At 35.4% G+C, this 26,121-nt stretch overlaps 1 long non-coding RNA gene across 1 annotated transcript; it reads right to left on the bottom strand.

Annotated features, from left to right (window-relative positions):
* Window positions 1-12,559: 12,559 nt before the first annotated feature.
* LOC306652091 lies at window positions 12,560-17,930 on the bottom strand. Its single transcript, XR_013761305.1, has 4 exons — window positions 17,804-17,930; window positions 17,064-17,182; window positions 13,773-13,833; window positions 12,560-12,628 (listed from the first exon to the last, which is right to left on the bottom strand). It is a non-coding gene; the product is annotated as an uncharacterized lncRNA (long non-coding RNA).
* Between the last annotated feature and the right edge of the window lie 8,191 nt (window positions 17,931-26,121).

The following is a 26,121-nucleotide window of genomic DNA, read 5'->3' as shown; positions in this document are numbered from 1 at the left end:
ACATATGAATTGCCTAAACTGAATGAGGAGGACATAAACAATTTAAATAGACCAATTTCAAGTACTGAAATAGAAGAAGTCATCAAAAGCCTACCAACAAAGAAAAGTCCGGGACCAGATGGGTTCTCAGCCGAGTTCTACAAAACCTTTAAGGAAGAGCTCATTCCAATACTTCTCAAAGTATTCCATAAAATAGAAGAGGAGGGAACCCTCCCAAACTCATTCTATGAAGCCAATATCACACTGATACCTAAACCAGACAGAGACTCATCAAGGAAAGAAAATTTCAGACCAATATCCTTAATGAACATCGACGCAAAAATTCTCAACAAAATTTTAGCAAATCGCATACAAAAACATATTAAAAAGATAGTGCACCATGATCAAGTGGGTTTCATCCCAGGGATGCAAGGTTGGTTCAACATCAGGAAATCAATAAACGTAATTCACCATATTAATAGACTTAAAGTCAAGAATCACATGATTATTTCAATAGATGCAGAAAAAGCATTTGATAAAATACAGCACCCCTTCATGCTCAAAACACTAGAAAAAATAGGGATAGTGGGAACATTCCTTAATATTGTAAAGGCCATTTATGCTAAGCCCATGGCTAATATCATTCTAAATGGTAAAAAACTGAAAGCATTCCCCCTAAAAACTGGAACAAGGCAGGGATGCCCTCTTTCACCACTTCTATTCAACATCGTTCTTGAGACTCTGGCCAGAGCAATTAGACAAACCAAAGAAATTAAAGGGATACGAATTGGAAAAGAAGAACTCAAACTATCCCTGTTCGCTGATGACATGATTATATATTTAGAGGAACCTGGAAATTCCACCAGAAAACTCTTAGAACTCATAAGTGATTTCAGTAAAGTAGCAGGTTACAAGATCAATGCCCATAAATCCAACGCATTTTTATACATAAGTGATGAATCTTCAGAAAGAGAAATTAGGAAAACTACCCCATTCACAATAGCCTCGAAAAAAATAAAATACTTGGGAATCAATCTCACAAAAGAGGTGAAAGACCTCTACAATGAGAACTATACAACACTAAAGAAAGAAATTAAAGAACACCTTAGAAGATGGAAAGATCTTCCATGTTCTTGGATAGGAAGAATTAATATTGTCAAAATGGCCATACTACCTAAAGTGCTATACAAATTCAATGCAATTCCAATTAAAATCCCAATGACGTACCTTACAGAAATAGAGCAGGCAATTATGAAATTCATCTGGAAGAATAAGAAACCCAGAATAGCTAAAGCAATCCTTAGCAGGAAGAGTGAAACAGGGGGTATTGCAATACCAGATCTTCAACTCTACTACAAAGCAATAGTAACAAAAACGGCATGGTATTGGTACCAAAATAGAAAGGTAGATCAATGGTACAGAATAGAGGACACGGACACAAACCCAAATAAATACAATTTTCTCATACTAGACAAAGGGGCCAAAAATATGCAATGGAGAAAAGATAGCCTCTTCAACAAATGGTGCTGGGAGAATTGGAAATCCATATGCAACAGAATGAAACTAAACCCATATCTCTCACCATGCACGAAACTAAACTCAAAATGGATTAAGGACCTCGGAATCAGACCAGAGACCCTGCAGATTATAGAAGAAAAAGTAGGTCCAAATCTTCATCTTGTTGGTCTAGGACCAGACTTCCTTAACAGGACTCCCATAGCACAAGAAATAAAAGCTAGAATCAACCACTGGGATAGATTCAAACTAAAAAGCTTTCTCTCAGCAAAGGAAACTATCAGCAATGCGAAGAAAGAGCCTACAGAGTGGGAGAATATCTTTGCCAATCATACTTCAGATAGAGCACTAATCTCCAGAATCTATAAAGAACTCAAAAAACTCTACTCCAAGAATTCAAACAGTCCAGTCAACAAATGGGCTAAGGAAATGAATAGACACTTCACAGAAGAAGATCTACAAGCAATCAACAAACATATGGAAAAATGTTCAACATCTCTAGTAATAAGAGAAATGCAAATCAAAACCACCCTAAGGTTCCATCTCACCCCAATTAGAATGGCGATTATCAAGAATACGAGCAACAACAGGTGTTGGCGAGGATGTGGGGAGAAAGGTACACTCATACACTGCTGGTGGGGCTGCAAATTAGTGCAGCCGCTATGGAAAGCAGTGTGGAGATTCCTTAGAAAACTTGGAATGGAACCACCATTTGACCCAGCTATCCCACTCCTTGGCCTATACCCAAAGGACTTAAAATCTGCATACTACAGAAATACAGCCACATCAATGTTCATAGCTGCTCAATTCACAATAGCCAGACTGTGGAACCAACCTAGATGCCCTTCAATTGATGAGTGGATAAAGAAACTGTGGTATATATATACTATGGAATATTACTCAGCCATAAAGAATGATAAAATTATGACATTTGCAGGCAAATGGATGAAATTGGAGAATATCATGCTAAGTGAGATAAGCCAATCTCAAAAAGCCAAAGGACGAATGATATCGCTAATAAGTGGAGGTTGACACATAATGGGGGGGAGGGAAGGGTTAGAGTTAGGGTTAGGGAGGGGGGCAAGTATGGAGGAAGGAACTACTGTATAGAGGGTAAAGAGGGGTGGGAGGGGTGGGGGGAAGGGAAAAAAATAACAGAATGAATCAAACAACATTGCTCTATGTAAACTTAGGATTACACAAATGGTATGCCTTTACGCCATGTACAAACAGAGAAACAACATGTATCCCATTTGTTTACAATAAAAAAAAAAAAAGAAAAAAAAAAAAAAAAAAAAAAAGAAATGCTGATACAAGCTGCAAAAAAAAAAAAAAAAAAAAAAAAAATAAATGTAATTCATCAAATAAATAGACTTAAAGACAAGAACCACAGATTATCTCAATAAATGGAAAAAATTACAGTATCCATACATCTTAAAAGCACTAGAGGTCTGGGGATATAGATCAGTTGGTAGAGTGCCTACCTTACATGCAAAAGGCACTGGGTTCAATCCACAGCAGTGCAATAAAGAAAAAAGAAAAAGAAAAAGAAACATCAGGGATAGAAGGAAAATACCTCAACATTGTAAAAGTCATACATATCAAAACCAAGGCCAACATTTTAAATAAGGAAATATTGAAAGCATTTCCTATAACAATTTGAACAAGAGAGGTATGCCTTCTTTTACCACTTCTACTCAACATAGTCCTTGAAACTCTAGCCAGAGAAATTAGACAAAAAATGAAATTAAAGTAATAAAAGTAGGAAAATAAGAGATCAAACTCTATTTGCTAATGACATGATCCTATATTTAGAAGACCCAAAAACTCTATATCCAAAGGAGTTAAGATCAGTATACTGTCTCAGCAGCTTGGGAGGCAGAGGCAGGAGGATCAGGAGTTCAAAGACAGCCTCAACAATTTAACAAGGCCCAAGCAATTCTGCAAGACTTGTCTCTAAATAAAATATGAAAAAGGTAGGTGAGGATCTGACTCAGTAGTTAAGTATCCCTGGGTTCAATTCCTCATAAGAAAAGAAAAACATCATTGTACTACACTGATGTGGACACATCAATATTTATAGCAGCTCAATTCACAATTGCTAAGCTATGGAACCAATCAAAGAACCCTTCAACAGATGAACGGCTACAGAAAATGTGTTATATATACAAAATGGAATATTGCTTATATATAAAAAAGAATGACTTTCTGACATTTTCCAGTAAATGGATGGATCCTAGCATGGATTATCATGCTAAGTAAAATAAACCAAACCCCAAAATACAGTGGTTGAATGTTTTCTCTGATACATGGATGCTAAAACACAAGAAAGTAGTGGAGAAGAATAGTAGTTAAGTAGACTAGACAAAGGGAAATGAAGATAACAGGTATAGGAATAGAAAACAGTGGATTAAATGACACAACTTTCATTACATATGTAAATACAACACAATGAATTGCATCCTATATGACCACAAACCTGGGATCCCAATTAGAATTTGATATACTCCATGTTTCAATAAATATGTCACAATATCCTTATTGTTATGTATATCTAAAAAGAACAAATTTTAAAGTACAAACATCTGCCAGAAAACTTCTAGAACTCATAAATGAATTCTGCAAAATGCTATGTATTGATTATGCTATTATATATCACTGATGAATCCACTTTAAAGAGAACTTAGGAAATCTATCTCATTCACAATAATCTCAAAAATATACCTGGGAATTAATCTAGCAAAAGAGTTGAAACTTCAATTAAAACTACAGAACTCTATAGAAAAAAAACTGAAGAACTTAGAAGATGGAAAGATCTCTTATGTACTTGGATGGGCAGAATTAATACTCACCAAATGGCCACACTTCCAAAAGTTTTCAAAAGATTTAATGCAATTCCTCTTAAAATTCCAATGGTTGGGCTGGGGTTGTAATTCAGTGGTAGAGCACCTGCATAGAATGTGTGAGGTACTGGGTTTGATTCTCAGTAGCACATAAAAATAAATGAATAAATTAAAGTTTAATCAACATCTAAAAAAATCTAGTAGCATTCTCCATAGAAATAGAAAAAAAAAAAAAACTGTCATGAAATTCATTTGGGCAAATAAATAACAAGCCCTGAAGAGTAAAAGCAAACCTTAGCAAAAAAAAAAAAAAAAAAAAAAAAGTGAAGCAAGAGACATCACAATTATAGTATAATTGAATATAGTTCAATTAAACTATATAGTTATAGTAACAAAAACAGTATGGTATTGGCACCAAATCAGGGAAGAACACCAATGGAGTAGGATAGGAGGCACAGAGACAAAACCACATAAATAGAATAATCTCATACTGGACAAAGGCACCAAAATTATACATTGGAGAAAAGATATTGTTTTCAAAAACTGATGCTGGAAAATCTGGAAATCCATGTGTAGTGAAATGAAATTTAACCTTTCTTTTTCACCCTGCAAATAACTGAACTTAACATGGATGATAAACCTATGTTAGACCAGAGACCCTGCTCATAGTAGAAGTAAATGAAGGCCCCACATGCCATCAAGTTGACTTAGTAACCAACTTCTTCAACAAGACACCTGAAGTGCAGTAATTAAAATATAAAAATCAATAAATGGGGGGGCTGGTGAGATAGTTCAATTGGTAAAGTGCTTGCCTTGTAAGCACAAAGCCCTGGGTTCAATCCCCAGCACCCCCCAAAAAAAATCAATAAATGGGATTACATCAAACTAAAAAGCTTCTTCACAGAGAAACAATCAAGAGCATGAAGACAGAGCCTATAAAATGGGAGAAAATCTTTACCATCTCAACCTCAGATAAGGTACTAATTTCCTGAGTGTGCAAAGAACTTAAAAAGCTTAACAACACAAAAACAAATAATCAATAAATGGGCAAAGAAACTAAACAGACACTTCTCAAAAGAAGAAATATGAATGGTCAACAAATATATAAAAAATGTTCAACATCTCTTGCAATTAGAGAAATGCAAATTAAAACTGCATTGAGATTTCACTTCACTACTGTCAGAATGGCAATTATCAAGAATACAAGTAACAATAAATATTGGTGAGAATATGGGGGAAAAGGTACCTTCATACATGTATTGCTAGTGGGATTGTCAATTGATGCAACCACTCTGGAAAGCAGTATGTAGATTACTTAGAAGAATTAGGAATGGCACCAACCATTCAATGCAGTTTTCCTATTTCTTGGAATATATCCAAAGGAATTAAAATTAGCACGCTTGTGACACAGCCACATTGATGTTAACAGCAGTGCACCTGACAATAGCTAAGCTATGGAACTAACCAGGGTGGCCTTCAAAAGATGAATGAATAAATAAAGTGTGATATAACACACACATACACACAATGTGGTATTAGCCATAAATTAGAATGGCTTTATGACATTTGCCAAAAAATTGATGGATCTGGAGACTATTATGCTAAGTACAGTCAGCCAGTGTGCACAATCCAAAGGAATAATGTTCTTTCCAACATGTGGAAGCTAACCCACAAGAAGGGGGTAAAATAGAAGTTCAGTAGAGTAGACAATAAAGAATGGAGGGAAGGAAGGGCTATAAGCAAAGCAAAGATGGTGGAATGAATCTGACATAATTTTAATGTGTACATATATGAAAATTTCACAGTGAATTCAATCATCATGTACATCCACAAGAATGGGCTACTAATTAGAATAAGACATATTTCTTCCTTGTATAATTATATCAAAATGGATTCTACTGTCCTGTATAACTAAAATATCTAAATTAAAAAAAATAAAGTAAAAAAGATACACTCCATGTTTGTATTAATATCTGAAAACAGACTCTACTTTCATGAATAGCTAGAAAGAACAGAATAATTTTTTTTAATTTAATTTGATTTTGTGCAAAGGGTGGCAGAAGTGAAGTTGAGAATAGTAGAAGGAAAAATTAAAGCACATCTGACATATCTTATGATTGATGGTGACTTTTAAAATTCAATGTCAACTTTGTGAAATTTTATGTATACCTTCTAGCTCTTTCCAGAAAGAAATATTACACATACTGAAACAAACAATGTGTCTTGCTCCATAACTACATAATGGGATATGTAAAGATGGGCTTCAACATTTAAGACAATAGTACAATGGCAGATTCACAGTTCAGTTTTACTTCAAATCCATTATTCAGTTTTTCTTTTAATTCTCTGCAAGATCATATGTTAGCTGACTTCCTGAAGATGTAAATTCAAGAGTACAGGCATTTGCTTCCTTTGACTGTCAGAGGCCAATTTGGAGCATGAGGCACCAGAGCCAGAGAACTGACTACAAGTCTCAAGTCAATTTTAAGAAAACACTATGGTGGTGATCAGGGACTTGTGCTGGAGATATATTGGTCAATTGATACAATGTTTCAGCTAGATGAAAAGAAGGAGTTCAGGTGATTTCTTGTTTAACATGGTAACTATATTTAATAATAACATTATATATTTTAAAATTACTGAGAGTAGATTTAAGTTTTTTCTAATTTCTTGTTTTTCTATTTTTATATCTTCTACCTGCAGTGTTGAAAAAGAAGATTTTGGAGACAAACAGTTCATGAGATTTGAAAGCCAGTTATTTCATATGTAGCCTTATATTCTGTGGTTACTTTTTCATTTTTAAGGTAACAATGTTGATGATAATAATAACAATCCCTTAAATTGTTGTAAAAGATAAAATGATAAAATGACAATCACAGTGTCTGCCATATACAGAGGTACAACATAACATAAAATGTCATCCATTTATTACAAAGCTTGAAGAATACTGGATACTCATTAAATTTCTCTTTAAAACTTGCTTTAGTTGCTGACGGACCTTTATTTTTATTAGTTTATTTATATGTGGTGCTGAGAATTCAACTCAGTGCCTCACACATGCTTGGCAAATTCTCTACCACTGATACACAACTCCATCCCTCAATAAATGTTCTTATCAGTGTTTTTTATGTGTCATTTGGATAAAATGCAAGCTCAGTGGTTTTCTTCTATCAAAAAAGGATAATTATATTCCACAGTATATATCGTGATGAAGAAATTGTGGAAATACATGTAAACCAGTCTTTAAAACCTCAGGAAACACAAGATTGAGAAGTCTCTTCTATTACAGTGACAAAAAAGACTTTAAGAACTGTGTGGAGTTTGAGAAAGGATATGTGAGGGGCAATGTTGATTCTTTACAGAGCATAGTCTAATTTATCTGAGCAAGTTTATGCTGCTTTTTCATGAAACACATTAGATAATCTCTTCCTTATGTTGCAATTGCTACATGAGTTTCTTAAAATTTTTTGAAGTAAGAATAAAATGCTCAGCTAATGCCAATGGTGTTTATCATTTTCCCACATTGAGACACATTTGCATTCCAGAGAACTTCCCTCCCAAATATCCTTACCCGTAGTTTACAGTTTAGACCAAGAGGTACCCGTACAGGTTTGGGTAGATGGTCATCCTCACAGATGTCTGCTAGAGACACTCCAAAATGCTGTCCTGGCTTGGGAGATTTTGCTGGGATGGGTGAAGTGTCCAAATTAGTGCTCACACTACAGCATATGGCCCAGATTATGATAGATGTTCTAAGAATATCCCACTCTGAATCTCAGAAGAATTGAAAATGAAGGAAACTAGTAAAATTCACTTATCCTTGCTTCTACAATATCTACTTTAGAATATGTCTATTACAGTGGCTAAAAGATGCAAAATTCTTATAGCAGTTCATTATTAACAAAAAGAAAACCTATGAGGTTACATTATAATTATAATTATATTATAAATCATGGAGAAACTTATTACATGTTCCTTTTGGGGGATTTCACTGAATTATTTACTTGAGTTTACCTCCCAAAATTTCACAGGCAAAAGGAAGTTTCTTTTACTGAAGAAAAACAACTTTATAAAGTGCTTTATGCCCACACATATATTCATATATTTTACCATTATAGAAGATAGGACAAGCTATGTAAAAATGTTCAAAACTGAATTATACCACAATTAAATAGTGGGAAAAATGTGAGAAGAAGAAAGGAAAAGAGAAAAAAAAAAGAGGGCAAGATGAGGGAAAAAAGAGAAGAGGTATTGTTTGTATTAAGTTGTTCTCCAGAAACAAGCAATGTTTATTACTTGATGTGTCACTCTATTACTGATAATGGAGATAAAGGTCTAATTTTCTAGATTATTTTTCCCTTCCTTTACAACTGCAAAATGTCTCACATATCTTTCCAGTACACAATTTTAGAAAGTATGTTGAAGGCAGCATGAAAAGCCATAATATGAGTGAGATTGGCTTCTTCACAGTGACTCATATGGGCAACAAAGACTGGTTTCAGTGAAGGGAGCAACACTAGTGGTGGTGAAGATAAAAGCAGGTATAGGAGTAGATGAAACATCATCAGGGAGGAAGAAAACATCAAAGGCAGTCAGAAGAAAGTAAGCCACATCTACTCAGTGGGAAGGAGGGAAGTGAAACCAGGGCAATGAGCATCTGGCATAGTGCTTTACACTAAAAGTGAGAAAGGGCTTATGTGGGGAAAGGTGTTATTAGCAAAATAGACAGAGTTAAGGGAAATGAAATAGACATTACACTTCTACCATAACAAAGTGTCAAAACATTTTACTCCAACATGAAAGAAAGTTCATGGATTTTTACACCATTTAAATATAAAAAGAGAACACTTTAAAATTTACTTCTAAATTGGGCCACTCTTCTTCCCTACTCCCTGCACAAAAGCACAGATAAAAATTAAAACCACTGGACAAAGACACTAATTTTTCATGGGGCCACCAAAGAATGAATGAAGATAGAGAATACAGGTAAAAGTTTAACACTGGGAAGAAGGCAATCACATGGCACTGGGGTGTGGGTTTTTTTCTTCATTCTTTTTTTAGCATGAGGAAAGGAAAGGACGGAGGGGAGTTGACAATATTTTAAGAGAAACCTTCAATCTGGCTGGCTTTCAGAACTAGAAAATAAAGACAGCGACAGCCACAGATCATGGAAAGAGGGAATGCCAGAAAGAAGAAAATATAATAGTAGGAACCCTAAATTTTGTCAACAACTTCTGCCTACATTTCTGGTTAACACCTAGATCAGATATTTGTGGGTGGATTTAAACAACTTGCAATTAAGCTAGCAGAACAGTGATCTGGAGATTTATGGAAAAGGAGTTCCTGATAACTGAAACATTAACAACCTCAAGAGTGTAAAATGTTTGAGGTGAGTTCAACAGAACATGATAAAGTTATCTGTGCAAGTTTGGGGAATGTGTATAAAACATGATTGAAAAAATTGGAAACTACCTTAGAAAAACATTGTTTTTCAGCCAATATGGAGACAGCCCAGCCAATATGAAGTTGCCTTTTGAGTTTGGACATTATTGATTCCAAACTGCCTTTCTGCTGTATGATTTCCTCTCAGAGTACTTCAAGTTCAGAAAGAGGTGAGATATTCTCAGATGTAGACAAAATTAGGAAGGATCAAGCAATATATCTGCAAGAGGGTTCTTATCCTGATAAACATGGGATTTAAGTTGTGCATGGAGGCAAGAATAAAGATGTGATGGCACTAAAGGATGGAAAAAGTGGCAGAGCACAGCAAGTTGCAGTAAAAAGTAATCTGGGCTTCTAGAAAGAATAGCATAATGAACAGAAAATGAACAAAGGGCACAGAGAGCAGTTATAACCATTTGGTCCCCCAAAACTTAACATTTTGAATAAATATGGCATAGTTAAAAATAAATATCATACCTGCAGGGGTCCAGTCCTAGCAGGGTTCAGGGGATCTAGGTGTATGTGAGGCATCAGCATGGGGGAGAAGCAGCACATCGAAACACCAAGTGTTCTGAGGCTAAATCTATCTTTATTTTTTCTGCCAGCCTTCTTATAGATATTTTTCTTTAGTAATGATAATTTCATTTTTGGTTATTTTAAAACAACAAAAAACCTTCAAAAGTACAAGCTATGCTTCTTCTCAAAGTACACATTCTCTCTGATGACAGTCCAGACCAAAACAATCTTATATCCCAGCCATATTAAAAAAACCTTGTCTCCCAGCTAAACTGAGGGCACCATGATCTGGCAGTCTTCAACCTTCAGAACAAACACATCACTAGATTTTCTGAGAAACCACCCTCACCATGAACTCCAGTGTTTAACAGTGAGAAACTTTTGCTATTATTAAAGGGCAAATAAATCAAATTATAGTTAATATTTAGTCTATTCTAATATCATATAATGGCACACTACAATCTTATTTTGATTTTCAAAGAATTAGACTAAACAGAAAAAGCACAAATTATATTTATGACCAAGCTAAATGTTTTTATTAGGTGACGTATCTCTAGAATCAACTACTGAAAATAAGAAAGCAACAAAGGTTAAACACTGTATCCAAGCTCAGAGGAATGCCTCTTTATCCATCTATTATATACTAAGCAATCACAGGCTCCTTTAAATGAAATCACAGCTATAATTTTTTGTTTTCATATATTCTATCTATGAACAACTGCCAAATTTTTATTGTGCACTATTTTCTGTCCCAATACAGTAAAACCTTCCCAATGTTTTTTCCAATAAGTTTCTAATGATATATTGATTATTAATATTAAAAAGCAACTACACATGGAGACATGCCACGCCTATTGTCCCCAAGAAGGAGGACGATCAAAAGAACTGTGTCAAGTGTTGAGTCCTTTATTCCAACAGACTGTGTCAAGTGTCAGATGTTCTCCTCCAACAGACCATGTCAAGTGTCAGAGTGGCAGAAAGGAGACACAGCACATACCAATGTTCCAGTTATTTAAGAGACTCTGTTTTAGTATGAAAATAATAATGTTAACTAAATAATTTTAAAAGCTTTAAGGGAAGTTCTCTTTTAAAGGATCATGCTGTGTAATACCTAAATCAAATAAAAAAATAAAACTTTACAATGAATGGTGATTTGTCAGTTTTCCTTAAGTTTGGATACAATTTTTCTATGAAATGGTGTATTATAAATTAAAGTTAAAAGTAGTATGAGACATTTTTCTTTGATACTACATTAATTGTGTCAAAGGAAGATAAAATATTTTGGAATTTCATCTGGTATTCAGATTATGCCCATAATTTGACATGTGGCAGAAAGTGAGTTGTCCTCAATGATCTCACAAGGTCTACACTTTCCCTCTTGAGCCCAGGTTTGCTTATTTGCAAAACACAATGACACTGTTTGCTTGATCCTTTAGTTGGTTCAGAGTGAAAAAGGCAGATGTAAAAATTCTATTTCTCTTTAAAATCACATTTATTTTTCTTAGTATCCATTTTCTTTTGTTTCTTATGAAGTCATAATTGTACACTTTAAGGAAGAGCAAAAGTATGGTAAATTATGGGGCTCTTTCATTGATCACCACCCTTACCATGTAAGAATGCATACTGTGGGGTGGGTAAGAAAGAGAGATTTCACAGAGAATGTATATTAGATTATTCAGCTAAGAAGAGACTTCTCTAGAAAGCATGTTAGTGCTCACATACTAACCAGTACCAGTACAGGTAAGACTTCAATTTCTTCTGATACCCATCAAAGGGTAACTTCCTTTATATAATGTGAACATTTCAGAGAGAACACACATAGTATATTTGAGTACAAAGAAGCACTTATAGCTTCTTTGACTCTGCTATGGGCAAGAGGTTAAAAGGAAAAGCTGAATAAAAAAGGGAGTGACTATATTGCTACTTACTGCTACTTACAGAGAAGCCATGCCTATTGCTTACTTATAAAACCATACTCTACTCTTAAACCTTCATCTTTTCCTTTTAAAACACTAGAAAAATCAAAAGAAAAAGTACTTCATCAGGGTGAAAATTTGGATCCTTGTCTTTGTACTAAATTTGTATTCAGGAAGGAAATCTTATGCTAAAGGAAGGTTCTTTTAAAGGAGGAAAAGCAAACTCACCATTTGAATCCTGAGACACAGCCAGGTGCCTGGGGTTTCAGAATGAATTGGCACTGCATTCTAGGGGGAACCTCTTCCATGAGGTAGAACTCTAGGACGTTGGAAGTGGTTGTGCAGTACTTTGATCTCTGTGTCACAGTGCAGTGTCTTGAAGAGTACACATTTTTATTCCATAGGGATATTTGTGTCCTATAAAAGGGAAAAATCTATACATAGACTTTATGGTGGCTAGTACTGTGACTAAGTTTGTTGCAAACCAAACTGTGCTGCCATTTACTATGTGGGTTTTACTGTAAGGAATCTGTTGCCTGAATTTCCACAATATACACTCTTACAGTTGGTGACAACTACCTAATGCAACAGTTCTTTCCACATACAATTATGAGGACTAAGTGTAACTGAAGAAAAAACAATTCTTTAAAAATATCTTTTGTGGGATGAGTATTCACATCAGTCTGTGAGCTGCATTAATGTTGGCTCCATTTGCTCAGTGAAGAGCAATAAAATTGTTCTAGCTTCTTCTTATCTAGGTAAGAAATCAATGCAGATGTGCCTAGTTTATGAATTCATACAAAATTTAATTATACTGTAAATACATTACTAAATTTTGCTAGTAAGAAATATTCCAAAGTTTGGTTTCCCTGAATTCTTAAGGGCTTAGTATAGGATTGTGTAAGTGCAAATGTAAATGCAGTCAATACTATGACATATCTTAAATGTATCATAACACATCATATTAATCATATTTTTATAACAATAGAGAATCTCTCTGAAGAAATAATGTTTTTCAAGTACTTTCCTTACTTTTCAGTCTTCTAAATGTCATTCCTATTACTATAAGTGCTCATTTTGTGTTGTTTACATAACTTATAAGGAAAGCAATGAGACAACCTTCAATTTCCTCACCCCCTCAGTCATCCTCAAATATTACATCTTTTCCACTAGAAAATGGTTTAAACTTACTTCTGCCTCAGAAAAAAGAAAAAAAAAAAAAAAAAGCAAAGGCCAAAAGCAACCAGGAAGATTACACTATGTATATTAATGCTTTTCAAGTCCATTATCAAATCAAACCTTCTTTTTTTTTTTTTTTTGTAACTAGAGGCATCAATCATTTCATCCTCAGAACCTGCAGCCACCAAATATGTCAAATGTTATTTATATAAAAATTCTATTATGGAGTAAATTCTTAAGTAAACAATATCATTAGTATCTCTGATAATGACTTGTCCAATAATAGAAGGGAAAGCATTTACAACTAAATTATTAAATACTACTTTGTATGTAATTTATCACAGTATCTTTAACATTAAGAATATCCAGCAAGGTAACTTACATTTATCTTTAGCACTGGTAATGACATGTTGACAACTTCACTTGCTGTATCTGATTTCTTTCTACAGTATAAAAAATAAGTACAGATATAAATAATGACTTTCAGACAGGTGAACAAATAATAATTAACCAGAAATTATTCAAGGACAAATCTTAATTTCAATTGTGAACAGTGGAAAGCATGACTTAAGTAGAACATAAGCCTTTGATTATAAGATAGTCTCATTCCCTGATACATTATTTCATTTACTAAAATATGTATTTTCCTTATGATGTATGATTCACAAAATATAGGAGCTTAACCAAGTAAGAAGATAAAATATATTTTGAAGAGCACACATGAAGGCTACTCCCAATCACACACCCACAACACTCAAGATGTTCTTCTAATTTCCATTACTGTATTTCCATAATTCAATGTGAATAAGAAAAGGAGAAACCTATATTCTATTTCTTCCTGAATGCTCTTTTTATAGTGGGGAAGCTTATGTCTTTGTTTGTTATAAAAGCAGCTGAGGTAAAATCAAAAAAAGAATTAGTATTAAAAAAAAAGAGGGCTGGGGAGATAGCTCAGTTGGTAGAGTGCTTGCCTCACAAGCACAAGGCCCTGGGTTCAATCCCCAGCACTGCAAAAAAAAAAAAAAAAAAAAAAAAAAAAAAAAAAAAAGAGAGAGAGGGAGAGAATTAGTCACTAAATACATTTAAAGCATAATTATTAACTGACTATTTTCTATGTGTCTGTCACTGTGGCTACCCAGATTTTTTGTTGTTGAAATCTTTTGAGGATTGAAAATTGAAATTCCTAACAAAAGGTACTGAAATTTTTAGAAAACTCAGTTCCTTTTCTTCCAATTTTGTCATTAAAAAGGTGAGCTTTACTAGCTATGTGCTAAATTAAATTGAAAATAGAAGGACAATCTTCAGCAAAGTCAAAAAGAATTCTGAGGTATTTATAGAGATCACTGAATTCCCAAAGACAGTGCACACAGTGCAATGCTACCAAAAGTGTGTAGGCTATGCACATATGCTATACATAAGATAACTGTCAAATAAATCAGCAGTTAGGGCTCTGAACTTGACAGAATTGACATGGCACATAAAAGCAGAATAAAGGATCACAAAAATGATATAAACACAAAGTATATAAAAACAAAGCAACATGAAATCCACTGATAATTTACATGTTCTTCTTTTATAGTATTTTTCCATTAGACCAATTACTTGACAAAACAAATTGCCTCCAAAAGTTGTTGATTAACTGAATTTTAATTTTTACAAAATGCAATTTCAATGCATCAATTTATAAAGTGTTCCTTGTAGGTCCAAAGATTATGCAAAAGTACCTCAGAGCCCAACCAACAGGGAAGACTACAAGTGCCCAACCCAGAAACTGCCTTCTACCAGAGTAACAAAGGAATGTTACATATACAGCCTTAACTTGAAATATAAGTTTAATGGAAATTTGAAGAAACTCTTTCATGGAGTCTATAGTGAAGAATCTGTCTTCTGAATTACCTTGTTTCTGAGATAATTTTTCTTAACATTAGGTACATATTTTCATAGCAGTAATTATATGAAGTATATTTTTCTCAGCAAGCCTTTCTGGGAGTGAAAAACAATTGCAATTCAGTAGAGACAGTTTTTTGGCTAGTAAACAATTAATAAGACAGACAAAAATAGAAATATGAGCATTGTGTTCCATATTGGCAGAATGCATAAATTGTACACAAAAAAAGGAAAAGATTACATGAAAATATTTTCCAAACATGCTTTCCTATTTGGGAAAATAACTCTCTGGAAACAGGGTTCCCTGAAAGAGGCTGTTGCCATTGAAACTGTATCAGAGAGCAAAACAGTGTCACTTCATTCTTGACTCATTCATGGTTTCAGTGATAAAAGCAGAGTACCCCAACCTGCTCACAGCTCTTGTCAAAATTAGAGTGGTAATTAAGGTTTCCTCACACACATGTTTTCATACATAAAAGATGTGCCTAAAAAAACAAGGAATTTTTTCCTTGAATTCCATAAACACCTGCCACAAAATCTTAATTGAGGTATGTATGCTTTAATTCTACTGAGCTATAGGAGAACTTTGTAGTCTCAAACTTTTAAAAATTGAATATTTCCCTCAAACAATAGCATCTGGCTCTCAGGAATGGGTCAGAACTTTTGCATAAACTTTTACTTATGTTGAAATATAACTCTTTTGCTTAACATATTTTCCACAAACAAAAGTATTCCCTGTGATTTTGAGCTGCTGTAAAGTATAACAGATGGTAGTTTTATAAAAATATTGCCATTTTTTCCTTATTGATAACATCTTTGTTCTTGTACCATAACTTCAGTCAAAACATTATACATAATAACTTGGGTTAAAGATTTAATATTTATTTAACAATAAGATTGACATAAACAGTCTAATCTATTAAAATGCCTCTCCCAGATCATCCACTTTTTTTTGTTTGTGGTGCTGGGGATCGAACCCAGGGCCTTATGCTTGGAAGGCAGGCACTCTACCGACTAAGCTATCTCCCCGGCCTGATCATCCACTTTTTTATCTGCAAGTATTCAATCCATAAAATCTCAAAGACTGAAGAACTTTTCAAAACTACCTTATAAGATGTGAGATGTTTGGATACACTTGCTTTATGCTAATAGGAAATACCTTCCTGTGGCTATAACTTTAAGCCTCTCTCTTTTCTCTTGTAAAGGTCTCAGAGAAACATTCACATCAGTGATAAGAAAGACATAACAGAAAAGAGCAATAATTTTTCCAAGCATAAATGCTAAATATTGAAATTAATACTAATTTATCTTGTTCCATTTCCTGTAGAGTTTAGTTTTCATGCACACAAAGATAAACATATACCCTGGAAAATGCATCTCCATCATGATATTTCTAAACACTTCCTTATAAAGCACATTCACTGTCTACCTGCTTACCTGTCTGTCTCTCTCTTTAGTCATGGAGCTTTCTGCATTATGCAGGGATTTTGAATTTAAATTCCTGGCTTACAAACACCTAGACACAATTATCAATGTCCCTTGTGAATATTTTGATGAGACTCCTTTTTGGGTAGTCTTTCTCTTTCTCCACATTGATGTATCTAATGAAATACAATGATAACCCAAAAGAACACAAAGTCAGATTGATTTTGCTATGGTTTACTTTAAAATAAATTTATTTTTCTAAGATTTTCAATATATTCAGAAGTGATTTTTGAAGATATATGAATGACTCATCACATATATTATGTTATGGATTAAAAGAGGCTTCATAAAATTTCACAACATGCCAGATGTAGTAACACATCCCTTTAATCCTAGTGATTCAGGAGGCTAAGGCAGGACCACAACTTTGAGTCCAGTCTCAATAATTAAGAACACCAGCAAGTTAATTAAACCCTGTTTCTAAATAAATAAACAAATTACAAATAAACAAATAAAAGTTGTAGATATAGTGCAAGGGCAAAGCACTCTGGATTCAAACTATATTTTGCCATTTTTTTTTTTTTTTTGGACATTAGGAGTGAGTGCTAACAATAATGGAATTAAAAATCCAGGTAATATGAGGTTTGAGAACAATAATAAGCTTCAGGCACATCTGTATGATTTTGTATCCTGAAAGCCTCCCTGTTTTCTTGAAGGGGTATGACATCTTGCTTATAAGTACAAGAAGACAACACATGATACTTTACTAGATCAAACAAAGGAATGAACTGTTTTCATTTAGCTTTTCTTCATTAGTTAGGGAGAGGAAAATGGAAAGAAAGAGTGAAGGACTCTGGGTCCAACCCATGATCCTAAGTTGAGCACTTCAGTCTGTATACTCAATGATAGGGATATAATCAATCTTTGATTTTTGAGGTATTCCAGAAAAACTCATGTTTATGGAAACTCAATAGATAGACATGTTAAAGAAACTTCAAGTGGTAGATTGGAGACAACAGAAAGAGATGGAAGGTATTACTTAAAGCTTTTAATTTACTTACTACATGTTAAAATTTAAAAATAACTATACTAAGAAAATACCTCTGAATGGAAGAGAACCATTTGTCCTTTTGCTCTGGAGAACCGCAATCAAAACAAAGGGAAGAGAAAAACTAAACCACATAAATGCTAACACTAATATTTTGAAAATTGTTAATCTAAATAAAATAAAAGCAAGACTGTTCTTGTGATGTAGTTTTTCACATGAGCTGTAAATCTGCCATAATTATGTTCTGGAGACCCTGACTAAACAATGCCTCCTAGGAATAACTGCAGAGTCAATTTTAACTTTTGTTAAATTCCTTTGGATGGATCCAAGGAGATCCATTTTTATTCATTCCTCATTTGAAATTGTTTTGTTTTAATTTTAAGAATATTTATAGGACATGAAATGATAATATCTATAGAAATTTGCTATTGAAAAGAAAATATTATATGGAAAATATGGAGAGAAAATATGATGAGAAAAATTATGATGGAAATGAATAATGATACAAACCCATTTTTTTTTTCAACATAACCTCTATATCCTCTGGCAGTGATTCACCTTCTCTCTGGAAATCTAATTTCTTTTTTGAGTAAATGTGAATATTCTTTATAAAATGTTCACCAAGGAAATCTGAGGATGTCTACCCTGATTCTCATTTAAGAGAATCAATGTCAAATATTGAAGTCTAGTTCTCTTGTAACAGCAGCCTCTAACTTTTCTGTTCATTTTCAATTACTCTTAAAACACTATTTTAGAATGATGTTCCATTATGCAAATATCTGGAAACAATTCCCCATCAAGTTTGAGATCCTGAAATAAACAAAGTAAGTGCATATTCTTATTCTTTGTCATTTAATTTTCACTAGACTGTTTTCTACTCTCAAGTTTCTGAATTAGAATGGTGTTTATTTTCTAAGTACACCGTGGTTAATTCTGAATGGGCTTCTCTGGGCATAGGTAGGCCTTCTTCAGTACAAAGATATCTCATATTACTACTGTTGAGAACAGGGTGATATCTGTGCAGCTAGCTGTCTTAATTACCAGGATGCCAGCAGTTGCGACTGCTCCCTCAAAAGCCAATACAGCGCAAACAGGACTGCTGGGCCCCCATGCTTATCGAGGTTGTTAAGAAATATTTGCCTGAGAAATGTGCAGCTGCCTGGAAACCTTATCTATCAAGGACAGGGGGGCCTAACTGCAACTCATCTCCTGCACAGTTCACCCCTTCCCTCCTCCCTTCTTCCTCTAGGGCCGTTCAGTTCTTGTGGGACCCAATGAGAATCAAATAGATTGGCAGGACCCAACCAGAGGAGGACTAATGTTTAGCTGTTCAAATGTTAACCAATTAAAAAGAACACTGTAAAACTGTTTGCCTTTCATTATAAAAGCCTGCTGAACAAAGGCTCAGGGCCTCTTAGCGTCACTGGTTACCAAGTGCGCGGAGGACCAGGCTTGCTAATAAATGACTCTTTGTTGCTTGCATTGATCGTGGTCTCTGGTGGTCTTTGTGGGGTCTCGAGCTGCTGGGCACAACATATGGGGGCTCATCTGGGATACCCCAAGCTCACCCAGACACCTGATCATAGAGTCATAAGTAACATCATTGGCCGGTGAGTAAGGCATTGCCGTATTTCTGTCTGGATTGCCTGCAGGTTCTGGTTCTGGGCTGGCAAAGTCCTGGCGGACGCGCTATAGGACCCCAGCAGGGTCTCGGGAGACATCCCCTCGACCCATCTGGGCAGCCTTTGTGCTGCAGCTGGGCGACTCTGTCGCATCTGGGCAGCCTTTGTGCTGCAATCTGGGCAGCCTTTGTGCTGCATCTGGGTGACTCTGTCGCATCTGGGCCTTTGTTTTTGTCGACAAAATACCAACTAGCCAACTTTGATCTAGCACGCTATATGTCTGTCTGTTTGTGTATTGTATGGTATGGTCTTTACTCTTGCTTCCTATTGAATTCTTCATTGTGTTAGTTCGCTACTATTCTCACTGTTTCTCATTCTTAAATTTCTCATCTCCAATCTGGAGGAAAACGGGTCTATGAATCTCCTGATAGACAGGAGAAATACTAATCAATGGTCAAATTCATTTCATCCTTTTGGAATTATACAGGGAACAGGCTCAGGTGACTCCTAAGACTTTCCTCCTGAGTCACTTCTCAGAGGTCTGTGCCAGAGGAGAGAACTTCAGTGTGGACCACCTAAAGGAGAGTAAGTTTGCTGCACTCTGTTCCGTGGAGTAGCCAATCTTCACCAAGATCTACTTCGAGTGAGATAAATAAGCTTCTCTCTCCATGCACCCCACATCTGTTTGAGGTGCTGGTTTCTGTCTCTTCATTTTTGGAGGGTAAAATGGGCTACACAATACTCCTGCACATCCACTCCCTCCTGGATGCTCCCCTTCCCTTGCTGGTCAGATATAGGAATCCAAACTGTAGGAATAAGACCTGGGACAATTAGTATGGAAATGCCCAGGTTCCCTTTGTTTGCATAGTTGCCCGTCACTAGTCTGTCCTAAGCACCTCTTTGTTTGTCGGAGGATGGGCTCCCTTTGTCCTCCCTCAGGTCCCCTATTCTTAGGCTTAGGGATACTCGTTGCAGGGTACTTTACAGTCCTTCTCATTGTTCCTAAGAGATTTGTTTACTCCAATCCCCCTAGACAGAGAGCTCAGCAGCTCCATTCTCCAAAAGTAGTGGGAAATAATGTTTTGTGATTTTCTGCATTCAAACCTAACCCGATTACTCAACCAGGAAAAAAGGGGTTAAAAAGTCCTGTGCAATCCCTCCCTCCCCCCTGCCTGGCCTTGCTGAAGTCTGCATTGGAATGTGAACTGTAGCAGTTTCAGTGGGAGAGGGGGGGAGTATCCTGAAAAAAAAAAATAGAGGTGTGTTTTAAACTCCTGGGCTGCTACACAGAATTAACTCATTCTCTAGGATTCTTGTTTTGTTTTGTTTTTCTTTAATGCTGTATTTCTGAGCTCATAATTTTGATCCTACATACCTAGGTTAATGATTTTTTTTATCAGTTCTATTTTTATCCAACTCTAGAGTTATTTTTAAACATCTGTGATTGTTCTCCAGTAAGTAAAGTTACAAGGCCTTTGATTTTATGTTATTTGTTTTTGTGTCTGATGTCATGTTTTGTCTGTATCAAAACTGAGTGCTCCTAAAATTAAAATTTAAAAATGGATCCAAATACTTTTATTCACGTGATTTAAAAGGGTTCAATTTAAGTTGAGTAAACTAATAAAAGTGAAATGTCTTCAGAAATAATTCGCAAGTCTCTAAGTAGTCAAATTAATGCAATGTTGATGTTAAACAATGTCTAATATCAATTGTTTCTAGGACTTTTCTTCAACAGGAAAGAGACAGCAAATACTGTTCAGGACACTTTTCTGATATCTTGGTTTTTGCAGAATAAGTAAATTAAATTTAACATGTATAGGACTACTCAAATGTGTTTGTAAAGACATCTGATTAATTTGCAAAGTTAAAATGCTAATTGTTAAATAACATTAAGTACTCTTAAATCTTTAAATTCCATGGGGTATCATACCTAAACATTATTGGTGTTTTCATAGGTTGGTAAACTAAAAAGTGTTTAAAATTGCTTTATGTCATTACTAAAAACAAGGTTATTAAGAGTTATGTCCTAACAGGTAAAACCCCAACCTGGAGGGTGAGCGTTCCATCTGCTTTCTTACCACTTCCCCCTGCTCCCCCTCCAGTTCTGCAAAGCTCCAAGGAGCTCTTAGGTTTGGATTTAGAGTTACCATCTCCCCTCTCACTGTGTTTCAGTTAGAGTACTATAAACAACAAGGTATTTTATCTTGTTAAAATGGAGTAATTTATCTAAATTCAGAAATTTCATGAGAGTTGTTTCAGAATGTGAACAAAAAAAGTGTCGACAGAAAGGAAAGAAAAAATAAAAATGTTTCTGGGTAAGAAAGTGTTTATGTGATAAAATACATGAAGGTCTAAGTAAGTGCTAAAAAAGTCTGTGTGTAAGTAAAGAACAAATGTCAACAAGTTTGCATGAAACTAAGTTGGTTACAAGTATGTGAGACAATCGGTTAAAGCTATTTAAGGTTTTTCCTAAGGAAAAATACTAATGTTCTGATATAAACTGAAGTCTAATCTATATGGTAAAATGACATGTTAAAATAACAAGGATTTAAAACACTAATTTTCTCTTAACTTTGTGTCTATTAAGTTTTATTCTTTAGAACAATTAGTCTTAAAAATTGGGGTATACACAATTATGGTTAAACAACTGTTAAGAGTATTGTACTATGTTACAGAGTCTACATTTTTCTTTAAAAACTAAATTTGGTAAGAAAAAAAACTGTCAAGGTAATTGTGAAAGTCATTAGTTGCATATTAAATGTGTTCATATTTTCCAGGTATACAAGTTTTTAAAGCAGGGAATTTATCAAGTGTTTTGCTATTCTCCAGAATAAACTTGTCTGTAATGGTAATCTTAAACTTAAGGAGTACATTTTATTGGGGATTTATTTTTATCACTTAATATTCTATTACGGGGCCTATCATCAATAAGATATAAATAAAATTGGTTACTTATTTCACTGAGATAAAAATTTAAATGTAAATGTATTTCTAAGAGGTAGTGACAGCCTGATTTGTTTAAAGGTTCATATAGTAGAAGGTGAAAGCATTTTGCTATACAAAAGAAAACTTAAAAGCTCTCTCAGCCGTTCTTTGATTGATTCCTGTTTTGGATATAATGTTAGTCTGTGTTAACTAATGTTCATATAGACTCAGGAATCAATATATGTCAACTTCTTAAAATGACATTTAATAAAGAGTATAATGCGCAATAGCAAAAATGGGACAACAATGACTGAGATTGGGGTCTCTGACCACATGACTGTAGCATGCCTGGTGCCTGGAAGTGTTCCTGTGTAGGGACACAAAATGCCTACCTGCTGTGGCAGTACCCTCCCTGGGGAAGCTCTGTACAGGAGTCCTTTCAGCTCTTACATTGATCTCAGGCACACAGCTCTTGAGCAGTAGGAAAAAAAAATTGTTTTGCTAGATAATCAGTGTTTCATCAGCTCCCTTCTCTAGTTCCTGCCCACCTTACAGTAACTTTGGACAGTGGACTTCTTTGAGAGCTACACAGAGTTCCTAACATTGCACTTTGCAGTTGTGGAAAAAAGTTACGTAGATGTTCTATTCTCTGTAACTCTCCTGAAAACAAAGAATAATGTTTACATAGTCTTTAACCTAATAATAAGACATGTATAAAGATTGCTAACATAACTCTTTGGATTTGCATCTCCATCAGAGAACAGAGCTCCATCTGATCTCAGCTTAATCTTCAAAATCTGTGTTTATAAACCTTTATTTTCTAATACTCCTTTGCCCCTCACTGAACTTGAAAATTTGGTCATGCTGGTCATGGCAAAAGGGGAAAAAATTAGATTCAGGATTAGAACATTTTACTTAAGATTTGTGAAGAGCCCTTCCTTACCTAAGATAAGGCTCTGCCACACCCTGCTGCATATTAGAGTGACTCCAAAATAAGTCAGACTTCAGCTTATTTAAAGTTATAGTCAAAAGATTGGTTTTTGTTATAAAATTACTATGATCTCAAATAGGGGTTATAATGTGGTTCTCAGTCCAAATTCAAGATAGCTATTAAACAAGCTGAATATGTTTTTACTCTTGCTAATTTCATTTTGTAAAATTGTTGCTTGTTACTGTTTTGCAGAAGTAGCTGCTTCCAGAACATACAACCTAGGTAACTTGTGATAATAAGCCATCACCTATAGAACAGATAGTGGTAACTTCCAGTACTAATACAGACTCCAGTTAGATAAAAGGGTAAATAACTGTAAAGTTATGGACATTAAAGTTAAAGCCCAGTACTCTTACTTAATGACTGGTGAGACTGGCTTGCTGGATGATTAAGATCAAACTTAGAAATTGGAATTAAATACAGAGGCCAAAAAAAAAAAAAAAAAACAAAAAAACAACAAAAAAAAACAGTATCTTGCCCTCAAAGTCAGCCTGAACCCAAGGAATAAGGGGACTTCTCTAAAGAGCGCTGCAACTCTGGGTCACACAACCTCCTGATCAAGGAGATTGTTGAGACTAGAGGACGAAAAATCACTCAGTGCATCTGCTGCAGAGGAAAGTCATGGAAAAAGGGAGACATCCCTGACGCTTTCAAGGAAAGCCATGTCATCAAGAAGACCCTGCCTAACCAATGGCACTGGTGGAACTAAGAAGCTGCTCTTAAGTTCTCTATGAGTGACCCCTGTGAGAACTCAGCTGACTCTTTAACAAGACAGGAACCAGGTCAATTTGACCAGCTTCATCTTAGACACCCAGCAAAACAGTTAAAACCCAAAATACAGCCATTTTTTGGGCATTTAAAAGAAATAATAGTTAAATGTAACTTAAGATGTACACTTGTATTAGCCCACTAGAATAAAAACTGGAAGCTACAAATGAGAAAAAGATTCTTCAGCAAATGTGCCTGATAACTATCAAAAGAAACTGCCAGAGTCAGAAGTTTTTAGTCAGTTTAAGACCTTCCTAAGCTATACAGGTAGACTTAATCTATGTTTGCTAGTATGATTACCTAGCCCTAAGTAACAGAAGTATAGAGATCTCTACTAAACACAGGTTATATCAATAAAAGGATATTTTACAAAAATCAGATGACATTAAGTAGCTTAACTATATTTTCTGGGAACATCTATGACATTAATAGTTAAATGTTGTGTTTACATTCCTGATAACCTGGACAATGTTAAAGTCCCCAAATGAAGGCCTTGTCCTCTCCAGCCTTTGCTAGGCCTAGTTATGGGAACAATTTCTCAGTTCTTCCACCTCCTGGTGAGAGATTGACTTCCATCATTTTCATGATACTCAGTGGCATGTTTCAGATGCTGCAACATTTACTTTGTACTAGTCTCCTTTCAGTACTCATGTCTTTTTGTTCTTCAATCATAGAAGCACCCACCCCCAGATGATTTTACAACCTGCTCTTCCACAGCCAGACTTCTACCTTGGACTCCTCAATTGACCCGAAAAAAAAAAAAAAAAAAAAGGAACTCCAAGCTGCTTGCCCCACGCCACCCACTTCCAGCTCGAAGAAGTCAGAAAGGTCATCGACCCCCTTCCCCAGCAGCATGGAGTTCCTAAGATTAGAGGGAGAAATGAAGCCAGAATTAAGAACAGGTAGTTAGTGTAGAAATAGGGGATCGGGTCAAATCGAGGAAATGAAGGCCATGAAACCCATCTGCCTCTAGAAGTTGGAGACTGCCCCTGGGAGAATAAAATGTTAAGGGTCTCCAAAGCTCATTGATTACCAAATTTACCTGCCTTTAAAGACTGTAAGCAAGGAGGTCTATGTGCAGACCTAGGAGAAAAATGTTGTTTTTATATAGATCACTGTGGGATAATCAAGGATAATATGACAAAAGTCAGAGAAGGACTAGCAAACAGAAAGAAAAAACAGGAAGCTAGTCAGAGCTGGTTTAAATTCTGGTTCAATTTTTCCCCTTGGTTAACTACTCTGGTGTCCACTATAGTGGGACCCCTAGTATTGTTGCTACTAGCTGTAACTATAGAGATCCAAGATTGGCTCTCTAAATGTTCTTGGAAAGGGGGGAATGTTGAGAACAGGGTGATATCTGTGCAGCTAGCTGTCTTAATTACCAGGATGCAGGCAGTTGCGACTGCTCCCTCAAAAGCCAATACAGTGCAAACAGGACTGCTGGGCCCCCATGCTTATCGAGGTTGTTAAGAAATATTTGCCTGAGAAATGTGCAGCTGCCTGGAAACCTTATCTATCAAGGACAGGGGGGCCTAACTGCAACTCATCTCCTGCACAGTTCACCCCTTCCCTCCTCCCTTCTTCCTCTAGGGCCGTTCAGTTCTTGTGGGACCCAATGAGAATCAAATAGATTGGCAGGACCCAACCAGAGGAGGACTAATGTTTAGCTGTTCAAATGTTAACCAATTAAAAAGAACACTGTAAAACTGTTTGCCTTTCATTATAAAAGCCTGCTGAACAAAGGCTCAGGGCCTCTTAACGTCACTGGTTACCAAGTGCGCGGAGGACCAGGCTCGAGCTTGCTAATAAATGACTCTTTGTTGCTTGCATTGATCGTGGTCTCTGGTGGTCTTTGTGGGGTCTCGAGCCGCTGGGCACAACACTACCATCTACTTTATTGTGCTTTTCAGATATTACATCTGTTTCCTATTTGGAGGTTTGTAAAACCTGCCTCAAGCATATCTATTAGCTTCATTTTTAAAACAGCTCAGATGATTGCTACAACTTTTAGCAATAAAGAATTTTTAAATCAAGGTGCATTTGTAAGATAACATCATTGTATACT

Source organism: Sciurus vulgaris (assembly GCF_902686455.1).
Source record: "Sciurus vulgaris genome assembly, contig: HiC_scaffold_629_arrow_ctg1, whole genome shotgun sequence".
In the NCBI taxonomy this organism is placed as follows: domain Eukaryota; kingdom Metazoa; phylum Chordata; class Mammalia; order Rodentia; family Sciuridae; genus Sciurus; species Sciurus vulgaris.
This window is presented reverse-complemented; position numbering and strand designations above follow the sequence as displayed.